Source organism: Leptidea sinapis, chromosome 45, assembly GCF_905404315.1.
Source record: "Leptidea sinapis chromosome 45, ilLepSina1.1, whole genome shotgun sequence".
In the NCBI taxonomy this organism is placed as follows: domain Eukaryota; kingdom Metazoa; phylum Arthropoda; class Insecta; order Lepidoptera; family Pieridae; genus Leptidea; species Leptidea sinapis.
The window spans coordinates 4,276,603-4,295,983 of record NC_066309.1 but is presented as its reverse complement, the minus strand read 5'-3'; positions in this window follow the sequence as shown (position 1 = coordinate 4,295,983).

Sequence of the window (19,381 nt, the reverse complement as noted above, 5' to 3'; positions counted from 1 at the left end):
AGTATTTTATAATATTTTCAAATGTTTGTAAACAGGATTCTTGGAGACATTATGAAATATGGTACTATAACATTAGTGCATAGCTTTTATAACTTACCTACGTAAAACAAACCCAATGTACATAAATCTAATGCTAACTTCAATTATTGAGCCTTTTGAGGAATAAGTTTAATTCACATTAAGAGATCAAATATTAAAAATCGGAATTTTTATTTCATTTATTTTGATGAAATAGATTATTATAATATTTAAGGCTCTCATATCATATTTCTTGAATCCGTGTTATCCGTTTAAACATTCTCGGATAAAAAAAAATTATCCTTTGAAGTACCGTTCACTGTCAAAAAGTTTTACTTATTTTCGTTACTTCCAAAACATGTTTCAGTAAAGTATGTGAATTCTGTGCATTCGATTATAATGTGAACCCGCTCCAAATTTCGTTTGCGGTCAAAGGTCAAAACGTGACAAGGGTAGTAAGTTCACGAATCACCCAGCCCTTGTATTTCTTGAAAGGATCTTGTCCTATTTTTCATTTAGCCTTCCCTTTAGTCGTTTCCATTATACATGGTATCGTGTTTCAATTAATTTTGCTGAACCGTGAAATTCTTATTGCAAATTCATTTCGGCTTATAGTAAAATAAAATCTATCACGATTAACTTATACAAATCGCTTAAGCATTTCAATTAATTCAAATTCTAATATTTTTATTCATAATCACCCATTCAAAGAGACTGCCTCAGACCTGAGAAGAACGGGCTTCAGAAACTTAGCAGGCTTTTTTTTATTAAAATATAGATTACAATAAATATCGTACAAAAAACATTTATAATTAAAGAGCCTGAGGGTGTTCGCTTCATTCCCAGTCTGTGGTATCATTAAGAAAATCGTTTATGCTATAGTAACCTTTCCCAAACAAATTTTTTTAACAACTATGCATTCAAACATTTCTAACTTTATCTTTTTATATTTATCTTGTCATGTTTTGTTGATTATTATTGTGATTGATCGCTTGATTAATATTTTAAACATAATTTTATGTTTGAATTTCAATATATATGGAGGTTGGTAGGCAATTTCATTTAGCAGCGCTTCTTTATGGTAAGTATAATAATCACAAGCACAAAAACATATTTTTTTAATAAAGAAATTGGAATGGCTAGTCAAAGTCAACGACAATGTTTTTTTTTGCATAAACATGTTAGAATGATGTGACATAAATATTATAAAGTACATGTTGGCCATATTTGTGACGTGCAAATTGTACAAAATACATTACTAAATCATTAATTACATTAATATCAATTTAATTTACCAGTTACCATGGAGGCTCCATTGCACAGAATTCCGGCTAGATTATGGGTGCCTATTTTTGCCGTGAAGCAGTAATGTGTAAGCATTATTGTGTTTCGGTCTGAAGGGCGCCGTAGCTAGTGAAATTACTGGGCAAATTAGACTTAACATCTTATGTCTCAAGGTGACGAGCGCAGTTGTAGTGCTTTTTATGAATATTTATTGAAGTAGGCGTTACTTTGTGGAAATCCATAATTATACAAATGATTTGAGTTTTCTTTAGTGTTAATTCCGCCAATATTTGTCTTTAAACAATTCGACACGTGTTTCGCCTCTACACGAGGCACCCTCAGGACGTGTTGTCCCGCCAAAATCGTTGTAGTGCTGCTCAGAATTTTTAGGTATTTCAAGAATCCTGAGCGGCACTGCATTGTATATGCATGGCGCATCAATTACCACCAGCTGAACGTCCTTCTAGTCTCATCCCTTGGTGTCATTAAAAAAAATTAGATTGAAGTTTATCTAGGTGAGCGCAGCCGGTTAAAGTTTGACACAAGGTCCGCTTTCCATGTTTTTTTTCGCAGCCACTCCCATCATACAGATTCATTTCAAGGAAGTTGTACAACGTACATCGCCACCAAATGCTAGAATAATTGACAACCACCCTTCCACAGCTTGAATACTATTCCAAAATTTAAAAAAAAAAAAATTACGGATAATTAAGAATTGGTAGTGTTGGTAGACCCCCTACTAGACTACAAGATGGACCGGCGATCTGGTCAATATCACCGGATTAGGTTGGATGAAGGTAGAGCAGGACCGATTGTCGTGGAGATCTTTGGGGGAGGCCTTTGTCCAGCAGTGGACGTCTTCCGGCTGATGATGATGAAGAATAAGAAGCACAAATCTAATATTATTTAAATATAAACACGTTACAAAATCGTATATTTAATTTGGTTTTGTTGATGAAAATGTTATAATTATTTATTTAATTATGTTCTCCATATTAATTTAATAACAAATACATGGGAAGTTCATTTTTTTCCAAAAATTATAGTTACTCCGTGGGTGATAATATAGTGTTGAAAATCAGCGCTGTATACCGTTGGGGTACTTAATTTATATGACAAAACAAAGTTTGCCTGGTCAGCACTTGTACTACAACAAAGCAAGGTCTTTTTTAATGGAAGAGCAGGTCTACCAAGCTTACAAGTCACCTGAAGTTAAATGATCACCGCCGCCCACATTCTCTTGCAATACCAGAGGATTAATAGGAGCATTAGGACCTTTCAGAAAGCTGTGCGCGCTTTTTTTGAAGGTACCTTCGTATAATATGTCCTATGGTATATTGTTATCAGGTAGTGCAGTTGATATTAATACCATCTTTATGCTGCAGAAGAGGGCTATTCACGCTTTTTATAACCCAGGAACCTAAAGAACCTAACAAACCTTCTAAAGAATCATTAAGAAAAAAAATTTAATGAAACTGTTTTAACTGTAGCATGTATGTACATTTGCACATTATCGAATTTGCTAGAAAAGGTGATTATCACAATGTTAACAGAACACACATAAACTTATTATGCCTACTACTCGCCTAAGTCGAGCTAGTGAGTGTTTTGCGGAAGCTCTATATGCTTTTGCAACATGATCCCAGAACATGTTCAAAATAAATGTATTTCGAAATTAAAAAGAATTTATTTATTAAAACGACTTTATTCACGTTTTACCGGTGTGGGTACCGACTAGTTCGACCATTCGGAGCTCCTTCATCAGGGTGAGTGTAGTGGGTTCGCGATAACGTCCCGTCTCTTACTGCAGACATGTGCTCGTAGTGCGCGGTGAACGTAGTGTTTAAATTCTCTTTGGTGCAGCTAGACAGGCCAGGGGACGTGGGGGGCGCCGGTGGCACAGTAGACACAATATGTACCAGTACGGAAACTACCTACAAACGGTCGAAATGACACACTCACACAAACATGCGCATCGACGAGGCCTCTAAGCAGTTTTCGCGGTCAATACGAGACGAGTGTCTCATTCACATTATTTGTTTACGTGATCATTTTAAAAATGCCAGCGTATTGCGTTGTATACGGCTATTTGAACTCTGCTTCATCAAAACCGGAGCTATCGTTTTTTAAACTTCCTGGTGATTTTGAAATATTGTAATAATATGATTTATTGTTATAATATTATCATTTGTAGGTACTCGAATTATAAGTCCGTGTGATCGATTGTAATAAATTCGTGAACATAATTATTCACAGTGTTGAACAAATATGGCGGCTGCAATGTTTGATAATAAATCATTTTTTTTTAATGTAGTATGGTTTGGTTTTCTTCTTTATATTTATTTATTTTGGACTAGTTTTCTACATGTGTTATGTCATGTTTTTCGTAGGTATTGAGATTTAAGATGGCGGCTGCAAAAAATTATCAACTTTTTCGTCACCGGTGTCGTTTTCAAGGTTTTCGAGGGTGCTGAAATAGATAGTGCTATCAAAATGTACATCCAAGATGGTGGTTGCATGAAATTGATAATTTATGCATCATGGGTGTCTTTTTCATGGTTTTGGAGGGTGCTGAAATAGATAGTGCTGTCAAAATGTAAATCCAAGATGGCGGCTCTAAGAAAATGACAACTTTTTTTTATCATGGGTGTTGTTTTCATGATTCTCGAGGTTGTTGAAGCTGGACTTTTGAAATAAAATTGTGTGTTCTTCGACACACCCGAAAATGGTACCCTTTTTGATTTTATTGTAAAAGTCATGTCCACCATCTTGTATCTCGAAATAGGTGTTGATTGTTCTTAATAATTGACACTCACGAAAACGATAATTGCCTCGTCTAGACAAAATGTTCGTGGTAGTAGTGAAACTTCAACGGACAAAGTTTAAACGCATATTTCAAAGTTTCTAGTCAATATTTCAAATAAAATATTTCAACGAAAATTAAGAATAATTCCAAAAAAGTTTTGTTCCAAGAAAAACATTCAATAAAATGTTTTTGAAAAATATTACAAAGTCATCATGTGGACTATAATACACTGTATAGCCAACATACATACACCATACATAAAAATCTTACACTAGTTACTCTTTAACGTTCCGCAAAGCCCTATAAGGAACTTCGTTCTAAAAAGACAGTCCAGAGAACCTCTTCATTTTTTAAAGTCGCTTAGAAAAATAGCCTGACAACCCTATTGCTTCAATAGGGTGTGCGCACGTGTGGGTAAGTATTTTTTATAGTGCCGGTGGTGATGACGAGCTCGGTATCACTGATACTATGTCGCTATTCACACGACCTCATTTTTTCTATAAAAAAAACGAATAAAGTAAATTAAATAATGAAACCTTTAAAATAGTTTATCGGTGCTGGCCAAGCCAGATCAATTTAGGACGGGATTTGGTTGTTTGTATAACATATCAAGATCGCCGGAATACGTTGGATGAGGGCAGCGCAGGACCGATCGTCGTGGAAATCTTTGGGGGAGGCCTTTGTCCAGCAGTGGACAAAGCTGATGATTATGATGATGACGAACATTTTTTTATAATTTCGTAATAGGAAGATCAAGGAAGATGATTGTTTTGTTTTTTTCAACTAGCACTTAAATGATTAAGTTATTCGGTCGGCGCTTCTTAATAAAAGTTTAAACCCATATTTCTCAAATACCGCAAAAGAATTACTTTCAATACACAATTCCTTTTTCCATTCGTTTAACAAAACAAGATCGCAACATTTTAAAACCGAAAGATACCGAAAAGATTAATGCAAATAATTCATAAATATTTATGTCCATAATTCGGATCAGCAGTATTGCCAATTTCTAAAATCCATCAAGAATAAATATATATATTATTCGATTATTTTCTTGTTTGTAATGTCGCATTTTTCAGGTTCATTATTATGGTAAAAACAATAATGTTAAAGGCGTAGATCGTTATTTATATATCTATCTCACATGGGCGGGTCCACAGGGAAAAAGACAGAGAGGTAGACCTGTAGCTAGTTGGGAAGATGACATCAAAAAAACAGCTGGCACCAACTGGATTCAAGTAGCCCAATCTAGAGAGGACTGGCTATCTTTGGAGGAGGCCTTCACCTACAGAGGAGTTCTTACGGAATGAAGAATAATAATATAGGATTAAGGAAAAACTAACACAAGTAAATTTTAGGAACCAAAGTTAATTACTAACAAAACTAATAATCGTATATAGGTAAACTAACATAATCTAATATAACTTCATGTTTTATAAGCTGTAAGAAATAAAAGGCTTTATTATTATATATATCTATCTACCAAATCACATCACAAATCAACTTGCTTTGTTTGTGTTGTTCCGGCCATGTTTTTTCTTGCACATTTGAGATTAATTTACTACTTAATAACTAACTTCGCAGCTATTTCGGTCAACGGATCAGCCTAGCTATCCAACGCGGAAATTCTGCCAGTATTCTTGGTACGCTTCCCCGTAATGTCAGTTTTAATTTTATGTCCAATATATAAAATTCTCGTGTCATAGTGTTAAATTTTGAACTCCTTCGAAACGGCTTGACCGATTCCCATGAAATTTTGAGTGCATATTGGGCAGGTCTGAGAATCGGACAACATCTATTTTTCATTCCCCTAAATGTTAAGGGTGATCCACACGATATATTTTTTAAATTTTTTGCCTTTTTTTTTAATTTGTTTGATTATGTGTCAGCATTAAAAAATACATACAAATTTTCACCCATCTACGATCAACAGTTACTTTTGTATCGCGACTTTAATATCAGCAATACAACGTTTGCTCGGACAGCTAGTAATCATATAATATTGTAAATATAGTTATAAGATTTGTTTTGTTTGAGTAAACTAAAAATACTTAGATAATTTAAACCTCTAAATAGCGTCGCTTGGCAATGAATACTCGCGAAGACACTCGCGATACTGAAATACTGAAAATGTAGGATAACAGTTCACCGCAATTTTTTCCGACGTTTTCACAGCTGTCGTAGTCTATCTAGACGTTTAAGTTATAGATCTGTAGTAGTTAGTATTCTAGATAATAATGATGAAATATTATAGGTAATTATATATTTTAGTTTAGGTTAATCTATCATGATGTATTTATAAAAAATAAAACACCATTTTTATTTGTATATCTGGTCTTTTTTATAACCAACTCACCAATCAAATAATGAAATTTCATACTATTGTATGTGTACCTAGGAAAATTTATTGAAATAGGCGTTACTTTGCGGAAATCCGTAATTATCCAAATGATTTGAGTTTTCTTTAGTGTTAATTCCACCAATATTTGTCTTTAAACAATTCGACACGTGTTAATACACTTTTTAATTCCGTTAAATTTTTTTTTAATCATAGAAAACAAACTGTTAAGGAAAATATTTAAGTTTGTTTCAGCGCCATTTATAAATTGTATACTTGAAAAATGCTCTGTGCTTCCCTGGGGCAGAAAAAGAATAGGCAAGTCCCAGCCCCAAGGGTAAGAGGCGACTAAGGGCATTTATCAGTGGGATGCTTCTTTGCACACGATGCCGGCTAGATTATGGGCACCATTTTCTGCCGAGAAGCAGTAATATCTTAGCATTATTGTGTTTCGGTCTGAAGAGCGCGGTAGCTAATGAAATTACTGGGCAAATGGTACTTAGCCTCTTATGTCTCAAGGTGACGAGCGCATTTGTAGTGTTGCTTAGAATTTTGAGGTTTTTCAAGAATCCTGAGCGGCACTGCATTGTAATGGGCAGGGCGTATCAATAACCGTCAACTGAACGTTCTGCTCGTCTCGTTGAATTGAAATATCATTTCACACCAGTTTAAGTTCTAATCGTGTATCTCTAAGGAAATTTGTCATTGCGTAAAGAGACGAGGCAATTTTGTATCTTTCCCTTTTCCAGAAACTTCAACACCGTATCATTAGCATTTTTATAGGTACTGTAAGATGTCGTGCCTTCGAGAGATACCGGGGAAATAAAATGCGTTGGCTGTAAAATATTCATAACTCCGTTTTTGTGACTTAAACTAAAGCGATTATTCGGTAAATAAGTCTCTATATTATTATAATAAAACAGATCATTTAATACGTTTAGATAGACTGTAAAAGTTGTGAAAACGTCGAAAAAATTATTGAGGTTGACTGTTAACCTCTATTTTGAGCAATGCACGTACACTAACAATGGGTGACATACAAATCGCGAGGGTACGACGTAGCTTGTCTCTAGCAGCAAGAGGCTCTATCTAGACACATATATTATCAAAATAATAATAGATTTTCAACATAAGATATTGTTTTTTATAACTATATTTACAATAATACGACTACATAAAATTAAAACTATCATTAGGTGGAAGCGTACCAACAATACTGGCAGCATTACCGCGTTGGATAGCAAGGCTGATCCGTTGACCGAAATAGCTGCCAGCGCTTGGGTTTCCAGTAGCCTTATTGAGGCGCGAAAATAGTATTTTGAACATTCTCCGCGCCTCTGGGCCCCACGAGCCAAGTGTCTCGACACCAAACGGCACAAAGATGCATGACTCACTGAGACCAACATATTTGCGATGCTTGCTGTCTTCGGCAGTCGAAACAGCAGCTCCAGCACCAACTGACGTAACTCGGACATGAGAAGGAGCCAGAGTGTCGACGCAAGTAGCGTCCCACACCAGCGCCCTTCCCCGTGCCCAAGCCACCAGCGTTATTCCATCAGGACGCTTGCCAACGCGGTGGGTAATACCATTTGGCTCTAAAACAGCTAGTATATTAAGAGCGGCAAATGCCCTGCGGATGACTTCATTAATGCTGGCGTGACGACTGATACGGCCTGCCGATTTTAGGCAGGATAACCCGTGGCGTCCAAGAACATCTACCTGAACGCCAAATATTGTTTTAATTCAAATATATACTAGTAACAATCTAATAACTGTAGTATTAAGTTTACAGCAAGCAGTTGTTTGTCTAGGTCTAAATCTAGAAAAACTAAATTCCTTCTCACTATTATGATCATTATTATGAAGGTCTTTTGGTAATTCACTCCTTCACTCCGATTACCATTATCATAATTATTAGCATCTTTATCATCATCACTATCAGCCGGAAGGCGTCCACTGCTGGACAAAGGCCTCCTCCAAAAAATCTCCACGTCGATCGGTCCTGCGCTCCCCTCATCCAACGTATTCCGGCGATCTGGCGAACCCCCTTATACGCATTGTATATGTCAATCTTTTAAGTTGAATTTAGATAGTAGAGTATATTTTTTCAAAAAAAAAACGCTTAATGTGTTTTAAAAATATTAAATGACATTAATGTTTACGTTACGTATCAGAGAAGATAGAATTTATCAATCATCTATCGCAGCAATTTTGTATACTTTATTTATTCAGAAGCTTCAACACCGTAGCATTTGCATTTTTATAGGCAATTTAAGATGTCGTTTCCTTGCGGGGTCTTTGAACACAAGGGAGACGTAGAGTTGATAGTATTCAGCTTTCACAGAGTGACTCATTGATATAGATTCTAGACACGACACTAAAATGCTACAACCTCTGTGATTCGAATAAATCTATATAACCTACTTACATACAAAATATTTTCTTTGTTTAACGCGTTTATATCAAAGTAAAATAGAATAAAAAACCATTTAAAATTATAAGGTAAACTTTGAAAAGGCACTCAAGTCAAGGAATAAATATTATGACTGTTCATTGTCAGTACATTCATGAAATTTAAAATACGTTTACAAAAATCGTCACCTTTTTGCTGTTAATAGTGATTTTCATTATTATAACACTAGAAATAAGGGATTGCTTGTAACTAATTCTAGTAGGCTTCATAGGATACATAATAGCTTTAAGGGTAAATGTATACACTTTAATAATAAATTCCCAGCCACTGTTCAGGCATTATCTATAAATAAATTTAAATGTTTTATAAAAAATGGCTCTGTCGTAAATTCTATTACTCCACTGCTGAATATCTAAATGATCGGACAGCCTGGGACTAGATTGTGATTATTTTATAGCGATAGAAATGACTGTACAATATTGGTTAATTTTTTGAAAAGAGCGCAAAAACATAATGCTGGGAGAGTTTCTTGCACCGCTTCTTCTCTCTCAGAGAACCATTGGTTTCCGAAGCGGTAGTAGGATCTAGTAGAAATGACATCAAAAAGGATTCTAAAGGAATCAATTTTGAGAAAATAAATGCCTTTTATGCCTTTTTATAGATCATTAAAGGCATTTATTTTCACAAAATTGATTCCTTTAGTATTCTTTTTGATGTCATTTCTAATACTACAAACGTTTCGGAAACCACGGCGCTCTGAGGGAGAAGAAGCGGCGCAAGCAACTGCCCCAGCATTCTTTTTGCGCTATTTTTATTAAAATATACAATATCGTAATGTTATTGTTATAAAATAATCATAATCTATATTCAGCTGTGGAGTAGTGAGATTAACGACGGAGCCATTTTTTAATAAAACATTTAAATTTATTTATAGATAATGCCTGAACAGTGGCTGGGGCTTTATTATAAACGTATACTCTTACCCTTAAAGCTATTATGTATCTTATAAAGCCTACTAGAATTAGTTACAAGCAATCCCTTATTTCTAGTGTTATAATAATGAAAATCACTATTATGAGCAAAAAGGTGACCATTTTTGTGAACGTATATTAAATTTACATAAACGTACTGACAATGAACAGTCAGTAAAAAGTTTTTAGGTACTTATTTTTACTCTGATATTCGGAAATCAATATTAATCATTTCTATTTAAGGACCAATATATATATTATTATATTAGTTTTTTTATGAAAAAGTAGGACAAACGAGCGTACGGGTCACCTGGTGTTAAGTGATCACCGTCGCAAACATTCTCTTGCAACACCAGAATGATCACACGTTGCCGGCCCTTAAGGAAGTCGTACGCACTTTTTTTGAAGGTACCCATGTCGCATCGTCCCGGAAACATAGCACAAGGAAGTTAATTTCACAGCTTTGTAGTAGGTGGAAGAAAGTTCCTAGAAAATCACACATCCAGAAAGTGGGGATGATATCCTAACAATAATAATATAATATTCAATTAAATTCCTATCCTATAATACCTACATATATACCTACTAATAAAAAGTAAGAAAACATTTCTAAGTGTCCCGATTAAAAATTGATTTCTCTGTTATATGCAATTCTCAGGAAAAGTAATAGTTCAATACGGAAGGAATCACTCAAACATAAAAATAATATTGTGTGCAAATTTCCTATAGCTTTGTCTTATCTCTGACTTCCAGTTGGCTTCGTAAATCGAATTCACTTTCAATAAATTCGCTGAAATACCTTCGCATATTTTATTCCATCGAAATGGATATTATGAATAATGTACGAGGTGTTTATTGAGTTGCGTAAATTACGTAATAATAATTGTTTTCGCAATCAATAACCATTATAGATATCAGCTAAGATTACGCAATTAAAAAATGTTTTTATTACGCGATTAACAGAACAAACAGTTAAAAAGTTGCTTACTTCTTGCCTGTTGATAGAATCTGCTCGTATGTCTGCCTCTTCCAAAAGCGACTATCTGATTTAACTGGCGATTTAATATGATTTATATGATCTATATATTTAACTAGCTGCCCGAACAGACTTCGTTCTGTCATAGTTAAAAATTAAAAATTACAAAAAAAATAATGTAATTTCCAGGCGATCCCGTTATTTATATATCAACAATAAACGACGATAACATACAAGAATAAGTTTCGTAGACTGATATACTTTAGGAAAATTTATTGATGTAGGCGTTACTTTGCGGAAATCCATAATTATACAAAGATTTGAGTTTTCTTTAGTGTTAATTCCGCCAATATTTGTCTTTAAACAATTCGACACGTGTTTCGCATCTACACGAGGTATCCTCAGGACGTGTTGTCTCGCCAAAATCTGGCACGAGACTGAATCAAGTGAGCCGAAAGGCGCACTTTTATACCCTGGTATAAATGAAATATGTCAAATTGTTTAAAGACAAATATTGGCGGAATTAACACTAAAGAAAACTCAAATCATTTGTGCAATACTTATAACTTGATGATACTCGTTCTAATACTTTCCGGCCGGTACCGCCGCAACCGCTAATTCCTTGCATTTTAAATCTGGAATATCTTCGAAAATGTTCGTTTATATTTCAAGCTGTAAGGGGCCATATTGATCTATATTCAATGCACAATGTATTTAATATATACTTTATTGGATAATTACTTAAAATCGCTTTGTAAATAAGCCATTATTTCTCGTAATAAGTGAATAATAAATTGTTATTCTGGGTTATCCCAAAGAGATGTAGACCGTTTTATGGTGTCCAATATTGTAGTACATTATTTTTATTATTTATAATTATTTATGTCATCATATTAGAAACCTCTATCAGTGTTATGTCTGAATTATCAGAGTTTCTCGACTATATTATGCATGTGTTATACATATAAACCTTAAAATATAAATAAATAAAAAACCGCATCTTATATTATAAAAATATATTTTTTATCTATTATTTATATATAAGTCATTGCGTAGTATTAAAGATTCTATATCTTCTAAGCATACATAGGGACAGACAGCTTCAAGTGACTTTTTTTTATTCTATTTAGTGATAAAGCCGACATACTAAACCACGCAATAAAAACTAAGTATATGTGGAATAAATTTTATATTCTACAACGGCAAGTATTCCTCTTTCAAGTGAAGGTTCCCTGATCTGTGATTCAAATGATATAATATTCAAAAACATTATGATTCATGTTTGATTTAGGGTCGATCACATGGAACTTGGCAGCCCATGAATAATTCCACAATCACCAATGTTTGAGTCACTATATTACATTTCTAGTAAAAAAAAAGAATTTAATAGTATTGTGTGGAATTTATTACCTCTGACAACATGAATTTGATACGTCTAGATAGACTGCGACAGCTGTGAAAACGTCGAAAAAATTGAGATTGACAGTTAGCCTCCAGTTTGAAGAATGCACCCACACTAACACAAATCGCGAGTGTAAGACGTCACGACTTGTCACGCAAAGTAAAAGCACACTAAAGTAGTAAACCTGGCCTGTTTTCATCGGTTGTCTTGCAGCAAGAAGCGTATCTAGTATGTATACGTCTAGACGTACCTATAAAAGATCTAAGGATTTATTACTGAAATCTAAAAAACAATGGGATAAGTGATGGAATAAACAGAAGACCAACCTAAGCTCTTACGCGGTTTCACCTACCTGTAACAGTGACAATGTGATCTCATTCGTAACGTATCATAAATCAACCATTTTTACCAGTAGCACGCTCCTTTGCATAGGATGCCGGCAAGATTATGGGTACTACAATTGCGCCTATTTCTGCCATGAAGCAGTAATGTGTAAACATTATTATGTTTCGGTCAGAATGGCGCCGTAGCTAATAAAATTATTAGGCAAACAAGACTCAAGGTGACGAGTGCAATTGTAATGCCACTCAGAATTTAAGGATTTTTCAAGAATCCTGAGCGGCACTGCATTATAATTAGCAGGGCGTATCATCGTCTTGTCCTTTATTGTCATTAAAAAAATAAAAATAGCGTAAAGCTTCAAAAAATCGCGTACACCTTCCTTAAAGGCCGGTAACGCTCTTGTGATTCCTCTGGTGTTGCAAGAGAATGTGGGCGGCGGTGATCACTTAACACCAGGTGACCCGTACGCTCGTTTGTCCTCCTATTCCATAAAAAAAAGCAACATGACCTGAAATACCTCACTCTTCGCCCCTCACTGTTGCGGTTTCTTAATAATTGGCCGAACATTCGTTTTCGGCTGAACCTACATTCGGTGCATCTCTACTTTTAATAATTTAATAAATTAACAAAATAGCCATCCTAGTCAAACGTTGGTAGTTTTTAAAGTTTTAAAAGTATTTAAATTATTTGATTTTGCATATAGTTTTCGGATCCTTTGCCCAACCTACTATTTTAGTATGTGACATCGTAGGTAGTAGCAAAACTAGATTTTTGGGGTATTTTTCTTTTCGATCAACTATTAAACGGAAATAAAATTAGTGATAAATATTTTTTAATTTTAAATAATTTTGTGTCATTTCTAACCTTACATAGATTAGAAGAGTAGTTCAAGTCATTTCAATTCAAATTTGGATTTTAAATAATTTAAATTAAACATTAAAATCAAACACCTATTCGGAAAAATATGCCTCACACCTTGAGAAGAACGTGCTTAAAAACTTAGCGGGCCCTTTTTTTACAATCGAGTATCTAATATATAAAATTCTCATGTCGCGGTGTTTGTAGTTAAACTACTTCGTAACGGCTTGACCGATTCTCATGAAATTTTGAGTACATATTGGGTAGGTCTGAGAATCGGACAACATCTATTTTTCATCCCCCTAAATGTTAAGAGTGGTCCACGCCAATATTTTTTTATTTGTTTGATTATGAGTCAGCATTAAAAAATACATACAAGTTCAAATTTTCACCCATCTATGATCAACAGTTACTTTTGTATCGCAATTTTAATATCGGCTATACAACATTTGCTGGGTCAGCTAGTCATTACAATAAAATTCATTCAATAGTCTGGGTACAGTCATTACATTACAAAGTGTGGTTTCACTAAGAAAATCATTTATGTTATTGCAACCTGCTAGTATAGCATTCACAGTATAATATTGTATATTTGATTAAAAATAGCGCAAAAAAAATGCTGGGAGAGTTACTTGCGCAGCTTCTTCTCTCTCAGAGCGCCATTTGTTTCCGAAGCGATAGTAGTGTCTAATATATTAGAAATGACATCAAAAATAATTCTAAAGGAATCAATTTTGAGAAAAAAAATGCCTTTTTGGCCTTTTATCACAAAAAATAAATTTAACAATGTAATTATTATGACAGGTACTCATGATACCCCTTGTCCCAAAGTTATGGGACATGAAGGGAAAGTACCTTAAATATCGAAGATAGGCTATTTTAATGAAAGAAGACTTTATGTTATTTTTAAAAGTTAGTACTTCTGCATTCAAAGATTTTCTAAAAAATACTTGCCGCGTCTGGGAATCGAACCAACTGAAATGTAAAAAAAAAACATCCCTACTTTTATAATGTCAATCGGAAGAATGGCCAAAAACTAATAACTCTTCTTAAGTAACATTGTATTTTAAAAGAAAGGAACAACGTAAAATGAATGTTTTCCTACTTGGATTGGTACGAATGGACCGATTAGATGGCCGGCCAGATCCCCGGACCTTACACCATTAGATTTCTTCTTTTGGGGATACGTGAAAGATATGCTATACAAAAACGATGCGAGGACGTGGGCGAGTTACAAACAGAATTGTGCCATATAATATCGAGTATTCACCATAAAATGATAAGAAAATCGGGACAAATCAGGTGGCGGACTCATTAAAAGATTGGCGATTTGCGTAAGACAAGAGGGATCACATTTTAAGCATTGAATTAATAAATTTACAAAAAAATATCCACTTAATTGACTACTTTCTTTTAAAATACTATGTTACTTAAGAAGAGTTATTAGTTTTTGGCCATTCTTCCGATTGACATTATAAAAGTAGGGGTGTTTTTTTTTTACATTTCAGTTGGTTCGATTCCCAGACGCGGCAAGTATTTTTTAGAAAATCTTTGAATGCAGAAGTACTAACTTTTAAAAATAACATAAAGTCTTCTTTCATTAAAATAGCCTATCTTCGATATTTAAGGTACTTTCCCTTCATGTCCCATAACTTTGGGACAAGGGGTATCATGAGTACCTGTCATAATAATTACATTGTTAAATTTATTTTTTGTGACATGTCCCATAACTTTGGGACACCTGTATATTTTACTAATTAAAATGGTCCTCATGTAACTCTTTGGTGCTCAATGCCACTAAAACTAAATATATGGTCTTAGGTACACTAAACCTTATCAATGAAGTTCTAAATTACGATTTGGATATCATAATAAATAATGTGGTGATTGAACAGGTTCCAGTAGCTCGAAACCTGGGTATTCTCTTTGAAGAGAACCTCAGATTTGAGAAACATATCAATGCCATAATATCCAATTTTTTTATAGAATTATGGTTTTGTACCGGATCAAACCATATATTACTGAAACATTGCGTCTTAAACTTTGTGAGCCTCTAATACTCTCCAAATTACACTATGGTGAAAATGTTTACGGACCCAGACTTCTGGCCAGCTCGAGGGATGCAGTACAGCGGGTCCAAAACGCTTGCGCGAGGTATTGTTGGGACATTCGTCCACGAAGTCACATAACTCCGTATCTAATCAAGCATAAAGTTTTAAATATGGAGTATAGAAGACGCCTGCATTTCACAGCTCTACTTTTCAATGTGGACACATTAAAGTCAGTATCCCCGCCTAGTTGCATTCAAATAGACTAGGAGCTTTTAATTTTCTTTTATTATATTATTTGTTATGACTATGATTTTGTTCTAATTTGTAATTACTTTTATGATCTGTATGTTTTTTTTCTAGTTCTTAAGTTTAGTAGTAACTGTTTTTTATGTTAATTAGTAAAGTCAATTTCGTTCAGGCGAAGTGTCCCCCTTGAAGTCATATGTCACGCGGGGGCCACAGAAGATCAGCGTTGCATCACATTTGTGTAACACATGCTGAGTGGCTCCTTTTTTAAACACCACACGTTTTTATATATATATATATATTTTTATATTTTTAAATTGTTTAATTTTTGTTGTTTGTGTGTGTGTTTATAAATAAATATTTTTCTTTCTTTCTAATTTGTTGCCGATATTTCGATCCAATTGCATGAATCGTGGTCGCGGCGGAACTGCGGAGGCGGCGAGATGCTCTTGACACATTGACACTTGACACTAATAGTTCATCAATCTGTCCACGTGGAATTTGTAACATCTCTTCTAAATTTCGTAACACATTCGTTTTGTACATTTTCTGGAATCATGTTATAAATATAACATACATAGAACACAAAGCTAAAGACTTATTAACTCGACTTAACCGAGTAGTATTCGTAAAAAATAAATATATTAATATAAAACATAATTTTATAATAATTTTTATTCTTCATAACATCATATGATTGACTTTCGTGTAAAGCAAGTATATAAAATAATATAGATAAGAAGGTACTTATTTCCCTCGATGTCGTTCACAAATGGGGCTGCAAATCATCGTAATGCTCCATATCCTGATATACGTCATAATGATTGAGTATAAAACAAATTATTTGTTCTTTCTCCGTGCAATATATATCTTCGATGCCAATTTCGAAGAGCCAGTACCATGTTTTGAATATATAACAGCTATAGCAATTACGACATCAATCCCATATCTACTAAGTGTGGAATAAAAAAAAGGTATTATCTTACAATTTCCAAAAAAAAAAATCCAATTCAAGTAAAAAATACAATACTCCTCCAAAACTCGAAATCTAACTAGGCCATTGTTTCAAATATATCGCAAAAGGTTATCGCCACAAGTTAGGACCATCTGGATGTATGGCGATCCTCCACAGTGCGGTTTTCATGGAGCTTTCTTCGACGTACTACCAAGCTGTGGAATGAGCTTCCTTGTGCGATGTTTCCTGAACGATACGACATTGGTACCTTCAAAAAAAGCGCGTACACCTTTCTTAAAGGCCGGCAACGCTCCTGTGATTTCTCTGGTGTTGCAAAGGAACGTGGGCGGCCGTGATCACTTAACACCAGGTGACCCGTACGCTCGTTTGTCCTCCTATTCCATACAGAAAGGTATTATTTACTTATATTCCCACTGAGAAAAAAGATTATTTAAAAAAAAATCTATTTATTATTTTTAGGGTTCCATAGTCAAATGGCAAAAAACGCAACCCTTATAGATTCGTCATGCCTGTCTATCCATCAGTTTGTCATAGCCACTTTTTTCCGAAACTATGAGAACTATACTGATGAAACTTGGTAAGATGTATTCTGTGAACTGTATTAAGATTTTCACACTGAAATAGAAAAAAAAACATTATATTTTGGGGTTCCAATACTTAGACCTGAAACTAAAATTTTTTTTTACCCTTATGTGTGGGGTATTTATGGATAGGTCTTCTTACTGAATAGTTGCCGCGAGAAACACTTCCAAGGTGGTAAAATGTGTGTCCTTCCATTTCATACCTATCATTGGCGTTCATTAGAAAAGACGGTGCTGATATCAGTTGGGGAATTTTTTCCACAAGGAGCCAAGTGGAGTGTGGGCCAAAATGCAATTAATCTTAAAGAAATGTAGAATAGAGCTAAATCGGCTATATCAACATAACAGATTCAAAATCCCAATTACTAATAGACGACATATACCTACTAACGAAATAACTAAGAACTAACAACTAACTGACATTGCATTACCAGTGAGAGGCTTCTTTGCACAGGATGCCGGCTAGATTATGGGTACCATAACGGTGCCTTTTTCTGCCGTGAAGCAGTAATATGTAAACATTACTGTGTTTTGGTCTGAATGTAGCTAGTGAAATTACTGAGCAAATGAGTCTTAACATCTTACGTCTCAATGTGACGAGCGCAATTGTAGTGTTGCTCAGAATTTTTGGATATTTCAAGAATCCTGAGCGGCACTGCATTGTAATGGCAGGTCGTATCAATTACCATCAGCTGAACGTCCTGCTCGTCTCGTCCCTTGTAAAAAAAATAAGATGAACAACATTGCAAGTGAAATAAAAGCTTGTAAATGGGTCTGAAAATAAAGACAAAACGAACTCTTCTCACTCATTCAACTATGGTTGTGATAGTAATGCTAGTGGTACAATGCACATTGATATTATACTTACAACTGTCAGCTCACTTTATTCGACTTTAGTCAAGGCAACCTTTTCCAGTATTATTCAAAGCAGGCCAGCTACGTGATATTTACTCCAAGAGATGCTGACAAAGTGCTTCATTATGTTTCAACGGATTATATTTTATTCATAGCAGTCTTAATATTTCATTGGTAGAATCTTTCTCATATTATTTTCTTCAAAAATAAACTGTTGTAATACATCAAACAGTGTAAAATTATGTATCTTATCTTTTGTTAATGCTTTAAGTCTAATATAATACGTGAAAGAATTACTTTTATCTGGTGTCTATATTAAATATCTACGTCCATTAACTACTACGTCTATTTGAAACGTACACATACAACTCACTTGGAATTAGGTGATAACCCCGGCCATTACATTATTATTAATGTGACACCCATCAAGTTTCATTTCTAACTTCGATAACTGTGTTACTTGGTGGTATAAAATCTTATTGGTTATACTCGTACATTCTTGCTACCCGGTATATACCACATACTAGAATAAAAAAACACAATAAAAAGACGCGGAAAAAATGCAATATTCGGGGATTGATCATGTATACTCGTAGACCAACAACCTCGTAATTAAACGGCTTAATATTTTTTATTCACCAGAAATCTGGCAGTTACTTGTGTTTTAAACCATAATTTATTTATTTACCGCAATAAATGCTGGCAATTTCAGCAAACATTTTCAATGATTACTGTCTCCGTATCACTTATTTTGCTTCGATGTGGAAAATCGCTGAAGGCATCATGATAAATTCAAAAAAATCTTTATCCACTGTAAAACTTTATGAGTTATTTAGTGCAAGTCAGGAAAACCTTGGAAAGAATACAAATACCATCAGATTATCGCCTTATCAATTTACTTACCTGATTAACGAAACTTTTTGAATCAGGCAGTAGATAGACAGTACAGAAAATATTAATAATTCTGAGCTTGGTTTCCGTTTCAACGCTCAGCAATACGCAAGAGTTGCTAAGCATATGGCCGATCACCTTAACTATGCTGGTCTCATGTCACTATAGTTTTTGATGCGGAAAAGGCCTTTTACACAGTCTGTCATGCTGGACTCATAACATTAGGTTATTTCAAATGAAGTTCCAATGCTTCTAGTTAAATCACTCAATCGTATTTAGAATATCCCTTTTGATGTCTTCAAAGGCGATGTTCTAGCGAGTGCGAATGCCTTTAGTGGTCTCTCTAACTACTTATCGTTTATTTCACTTCCAA